This window comes from Lipotes vexillifer, unplaced genomic scaffold (assembly GCF_000442215.2).
Source record: "Lipotes vexillifer unplaced genomic scaffold, Lipotes_vexillifer_v1.1 scaffold134, whole genome shotgun sequence".
Taxonomy (NCBI): domain Eukaryota; kingdom Metazoa; phylum Chordata; class Mammalia; order Artiodactyla; family Lipotidae; genus Lipotes; species Lipotes vexillifer.
The window spans coordinates 1,191,447-1,198,203 of NW_006787464.1; the positions used below are offsets into that span (position 1 = coordinate 1,191,447).

Here is a 6,757-nt window from a genome sequence, read left to right on the forward strand (position 1 = left end):
TCTTGAAATGTATGTGTAACAGTGTCATACCATGAGCGTGTCCTTGAAAAGTCAAGGGTGAGTTGAATGTTAGCAGGTGGAACTGTGTTTTCAGTGAGCTCACTAAGGAACCCCGTGGTGAATTTTCCTATAAGCTAAAGATGGCCTCCCAAACAATTTTTTGCATTTTCATTCATTCAATTAGCAGATACTTATTGAGCACCTACTGCTTGGCAGGCACTGTGCTAGGCCTGGCAATACATGGTGAATATTACCTTTACCTACCAGAGTTGCTTAAAATACCTGAATTATAAATTGACAAATAAAATTCTTGGGCTAACATATAGTCAAATAATAATATTTGTTTCATCAATTCTAAAACAGCTTAAAAATATATTAACATTTATGAAATCTTGAAGCATCTTAAATTGATAGTATGTCATGTGTCATACTTGACCAGTAATATATATTTTTAATGCTGTAACTTAAACTGGATGATTCATAGATTTGATGAGTAGGGCTTTTGTGTTTATTATGTGCTTTCATATACCTTATTTCATTTGATTCTTCCTGTGAGGGAGGATGAGTAGTCCACTTTATAGAAAGGGAATATGGCTGTGAGTGGTAAGCCGACTGTAGAAAACTTGATGTGGCAGGTCTAGGGCTCAAACATAGTTGTATTTTTTCCTCCAAAGCTAGTGGTTTTCCACCCTACCTTGATGTCTCTTTAATCTCCTTACACACATACACGTGTGAACACAATGAAGGTCAAACTTCTTTTAAAGCAAGGAGCTTGCTTTTAATGAAAACAATGCTTTTTTTTCCTTTTCGTGGTTTAAAACTAGGCCAAACTATGGCCACATATCAATTTTCAGGAGCACAATATAAAAAGTCTTCTAACTCAGATGGTTACAAAACAAGCTGCTTATTGGGAAGCCACATTAATTAAAACCATTCAGGTTTCACTGAGCAGAACCTGTTGTGGGGTTAGTAAACCAAGAGTAGCTCCCATAAGGCACCCAGACCATTTTCACGGACCACACTTAGTAAGGCAGGCCAGAGCCAAGGAATGACCCAGATGTCCTCCAGCTTTCACTTTGACCACTGGAATTACCTCTTATGACTGGTGCAGGGGCCAAAGCATGATCTTTCTAGATGGCAGTTTGAATCCCAGCCTATAGCTAGCTGTGTGAGCTTTGGCAAGTTATTTACCCTCTGCAAGTTTGCCTCAAAATAAGGATAACACCTTTGCAGGGTTGTTGGGAAGGTGAGAGTTAAGGTGGGTTAGGTAATTGGCAAATGGTAAGTAATCAGTGGCAGTTATTTTTATTACTACTAGACTAGCGCTTCAGGGAGGCACAGGCTTCAGGGTACTGAGTTATCTTTAAGAATATGCCCTGCCTGGAAAATTTGTCCTATTTTCTGGGAGACCCAGTACTCCACCAAGCACCAAGAACAGACCACCTCATTCCTGAGGAATATTTTAGGAATAATTGAGACTTTCTTCTATTAATATTAGCTCACTTCGTTTTTTCCAGCATACTTCCTCTTCTTTTTTTGTGTATTGCTCTATGTGTAACTCTTGACAGCTGCCACTACTTATGCATGCGTTCTATGGTAAAACCTTGATTAAATGGGACTTAGCAACTGGAACACTTCAATGGCCATGGTTTTTCCCTCTGGGCTTCATTTGGAGGAGAAGGAAGGAAATGACCACTCAAGTGTTGAGAAAAATAGGAAAATTTAAGAACTAGAGAGAATCCTGTAATTCAGCACTTTCAGTTTTACTGCTAAGAGGAAGAGAAGCAATCAAGGCCTCTCTTCTGATTCATAATAGAGTTAGGTAATAATAGAGTCAGAAGAGAATTCCCCGTCTGTTGCTTTCTTCTGGACTGTGGCTTGAAGATGTGGCTTTGGCATCTCTCTTGATGTTATTCCTCCAGGTCTGCCACTACATTACAGATCTCAAATACATGTGCCCACAGGGTTGACAGAGTGGGGAAGGCTGGGAATCATACACTGGGAAGTGGTAGTGAAGTGTGGCACTCAAACTAGAGCCTGTGTACCTTTTGTAAAGGCATCTAAGCTGAAAATTTTTTTTTAAGTACATCACAGGGCTTCCCTGGTGGTGCAGTGGTTGAGAGTCCGCCTGCCGATGCAGGGGACACGGGTTCGTGCCCCGGTCTGGGAAGATCCCACCTGGCTCCAGCGAGAGGATGGCGGAGGCTTTGGAAGGTTTGTGTGAGGATGACTGGCTCTGTTTTCTGAGTTCACCGATAGGTTACAATGGCGGTAGCCTTCAGCAGAATTCAGAGCAACTCTGCCCAGGAACCCGGTACCCGGGTGTGGTCCACACACAGTATAGCCCCCAGGGGCATCTGCAGTTCGCGCCCTCGAGGGAAAACATGTCCCAGATGTGGTCTCCTGGTCCCCAGTTTGAATGCCTTGCACCATCTATACCCATAGGCCATATTCAGTGAGGAGATAATTGAATCATGTAACTGAGGCATGTTGCCAAAGACAGTCTGATTTATATCAGTTGAAGTGAAAATCGAAGAAGTTAAAGTTAATGTTAAAAAACAGATCATAATACATTTTGCAACAGAGGATAGAAGCTCTGCCCTCAGTTACAGTTCGGTTAGCCAGAATTCTTTGTTGTCTAATTATCCAGGTGAATTCAGATGTCACAGTGCGTAGGACATTCACACTGGGAATTCACCAGTCTCAGTACTGGAGGGTTTTTTGTTTTTTGTTTTTTGTTTTGTGGTACGCGGACCTCTTACCGCTGCGGCCTCTCCTGCTGCGGAGCGCAGGCTCAGCGGCCATGGCTTATGGGCCCAGCCGCTCCGCGGCACGCGGGACCCTCCCGGACCGGGGCACGAACCCCCGCCCCCTGCATCGGCAGGCGGACTCGCGACCACTGCGCCACCAGGGAAGCCCAGTACTGGAGATTTTGCCCTACAAGCCCAAAACAATATTTCAAGAAATAACATCTTACCATGTGCTAAAAACTGATGTTTTCCAACCTACTTCATTTTTATGAAAATAATAGTCATGAATTGCTGCTTATTTTATAGTCCACTAGTAGACCACAATGTGTGGTTTAAAAGAAATCACTAGACTAGGTGATACTAATACGTTTTTGTTTATTTATTTATTCGTTAATTTTAAAATTCGGCAGGTACTTTTATCAATATCTAATGAGTATGAGATTCTCTTTTTGGTGTCATGGGGGTACAGACATGAACAAAACATGGATTTTTGTATTTAAGGAGTCCAAAACCTAACAGGATAGAGATGCACTAAAATATCTAAAAACTCAAGGCAGAATAATCACTTCACATTATACATAATGCTTTTATATTATCATAATGACAATAAATCTCTTAAGTACACAAGACAGATTTTAGCCTAGTTTTAGGTAGGAAATTATGTTTTTGAAAAAGTGACACAAAAATAGAACAATGATACTGATAATAGCTTTTGTTAAGCACTTACTATGTGTTAGGTACTAATTCTCACTACAACCTTATTATGATGACACTATTATTCTCATTTTATAGAGGAGAAAAGTGAGGCAGAGAGGGTAACTTGCCTAAGGTTATAGAGCTAATAGTCCATGGAACTAGGACTCAGTCCTGGGAAACAAGGTGCTAGAATCTCAGTCGTAAGCAATGTTTTATAGTTCCTAGAGACAAAAAAGCACAGATCATAATCCCAGGTAGGTTGTGGTACATATTCATCTTCCAGCACCACCACGAAAGTTGTGTGACATCTGCTGTGACAGGAGAGCACTTTGGGGGTGGAGGGGATGGGGAGGAATAGAGTCTGCCTCTCAAACATTTCTCAGTGTAGATAATCTTCACCAAGTTTATAAAAGTGACTGAGTCAGCAGTGGAAAAAGCAAAGGGAAGGAACACTCTCCCAAAGAGGGCATCTAGTCCTTTGGCTCTGCCCCATATGTGATGTGATATTCTTGAGATAAAATAAATTATGGAACAATCTTGATCTTGGAAAAACAGAGTTTGACTCTAAATGTTCGCCTTGGATTTTACCAGTACCACCTCTCTTCCTTAAGCCTAAGCTCTCATTCAAAATCACATAGACAAGTTTCCATTAGTATAGTCCTGGAGAAAATAATACTTAGCCTTTATTGAGCTCCTCCCATGGGAGGAAGTCAGACTGTCAGCACTGAGGATAGAGCTGTGCCCAAGCCAGACCACTAATAGTAATAATAGAGAGCACTTGCTAAGTACTTACTCTATACATGTTACGTACTAGTTTAGTTCTTACTTCAACTATATAACGATGGTACTTTTATTATACTCTATTTTATAGAAGACAAAAGTGAGATCTTCGTGGATCCGCGAGCACTTTGTGAATTTGATCTTTAGGATAGTAAAGAAAATTTTAGTGTTGAAATAGGTGTATTTAATTTAAGCCCTAAAGTAATTTTTAAACTGTTGTAAATTAATCTAGTTACTGTATTTTCCTGTCTTATTATGTTCTTTATATCCCTAATTTTGTAGGGTTATTAATAGTTATTCTGATTGGTTGTATTTATGTTAACTTAAGTGTAAATATAAAACATAAAATGGTCCCTGTATCCCACTCATGTTTTTCTTTAAATTTGCAAACTGGGGAAATAGATATCCCAAAATACAAAGGCCTATGTTTAATCTATAATTTCTTCCAGCAATATGTCTGCAACTCTGAAAAGTTGAGCAAAAATAACAGTGCTTTTTTTGAAAATAATAATTTTCACTTTTCAAAAATGGTCTTTTCTAAATTCTCTTAATCCAGGGTATAAATCCAGTATTTGTCAAGGCACACGATATATACTAGGTATTTCCTCTCCCTGTGGGTCAGTAATAAATTAAAGGAGAAGGAAAGGTGCAGAAACAGATTATTAAAAATGTTATTGGAAAAGATTTATTTACTAGACCTTACGGAGTATTAGTCAAGTACCTAAAATAGCTCAAACTGACAGACTGGGAAAATTGAAAGTATAAAGTTTGTGTTTAAATTTTATTACAATTTTAACTGCCACCACTGAAGTTGTTTGATCTTGTAAATGAGCATTAACTGTGATTTGTGATTTGGGTCAGACCACATGTTCATCAGATAATGCAGTTAGGAAAGCAACTGGTCAGATAATTTACCTTTTCAGAGGGACTGGAGGGATCTAGAAGACAGCAAGCACTCTTGGCTTTTACTGATTTATCCCCTTCCTTTAAGAATTTGCATTTGAGTGATCCTTCAACAGGAAAATGACTCTCAATCCAATTAATTTATTTTATGTAGACCTGTGTAGAGCTAGAACTCCCAGGAAACTCGTTGGGTCCCAAATGATTTAGACTGAGGTCTCTTAGATGCTATAGTTTGATTTGTGTTCTTAAAGATATCATAATAATAACAACAAGAGAAAGTCATGAAAGGTGAAATGTCAAATCTAGGTTTGTGTATGGGTTTAAGGAAATTTTACATGCATGTACTTTTTTCTTGTTGTTTTGGTGATGAAACTCTGTCAGATGACTTGAAAAGCACCTCAGTCATTCCAAATCTTAATAGGGAAAATGACAATTTTAAGCCAATATTTTCACCTGAAATGATGAGAACGAAGGAAACTTTTGCAATCTTATTATTTCAGGTGAAAATGGGCACTTGGTAATTGCATTTTGAAACTTAACAGAGTTAAATCCAGGTTTCATAAGGCTTGAAACATACGATGTTGAGGTCCTCTTTAAGAATACAAAATCACATATAAAATTAGGTGCATAGCCTTCAAGGGGACTTCTCCAGAAAAAGGGCACTGACTCTTAAGGTTCATTAACTTCTCAGTAAATTCTCCTCTGATTAATTAGTGTCGGCTCTCTGTGCCCAGAATTATGAAAAAGGGGGGAGGGCCCTAGAAAGAAAATCCTCGTCTAGCTTGCTTCCCACGCATCCTCCCCAAGCCAGCTGAGTGGTATAGACCTTTCCCCAGGTCGCAAGGTAAAAATGATGTCAGAACTGAAATTGCACCTGATTCGACCCCCCTGGCCCCCCGCCCCCCGCCAATTTTGTCCTTCAACAAATAGTTACTAGTCACATCTACTCACTAGGTGGAATGGGCTCTAACTGCCTGCTAGCGTTAGGATAACCAGGTCTTTGATATCTCACTTAGGGATTTTACCCATTCTGGGAGATGTGCGCAGTGCTGCTGTTTCTTTCTGTCCTCGCACACATATAGCCTGGGGTAACATGCGGTCTTGTTCTGTTCAGTTGAGTTACGAGTCAGTCCTCCAGGACGGCAACGGTAGGGGTGGCTTTGACTCGCCGAATCTTCCAGCAAGTATAGGCTAAGTTATACAAAATGGGCGTGTCTGGAGCTTACCAAGAGACCCTCCCCCCTCGTCCCCAAAGCTTACCAGGCAGAGACACCCAGCCCCTTTCTTCTTTACCTCACGTGCGCAAACACCCTCTACCCTAGCGGTAGTAGTCCCCTCCCCCTCCCACCCCGCCCCATTTTCCGCCTTCAGCCCCCCCTCCCCGAGAATCTCCCCTCCCTTACTCCCTCTTTCCTTCCCTCCCCGCGGGCCAGCCGCGCTTGGAGCTGCCCTGCCGCGCGGCGGGGCGACGCGGTAACACCTATAGGATTGCTTCCGGGCACTCCCCAGCCATAGGGGGGCTGGCCCGGGTCCGGAGCTCTGCAGGGCCGCCGGCTCCACGGCGGCTTTACTGGGGACGCGCGCCCCCGCCTGCGTTCTCCCTCTCTCCCTCCCGCCCCCCCGCCCGG

The 6,757-nt window shown here is 41.7% G+C and overlaps 1 protein-coding gene across 3 annotated transcripts in view; it reads left to right on the top strand.

The window, feature by feature from the left end:
* Positions 1-6,757, top strand: part of DNAJC6 (DnaJ heat shock protein family (Hsp40) member C6) — a 155,751-nt gene that overhangs the window by 54,935 nt on the left and 94,059 nt on the right. The window lies entirely within an intron of this gene.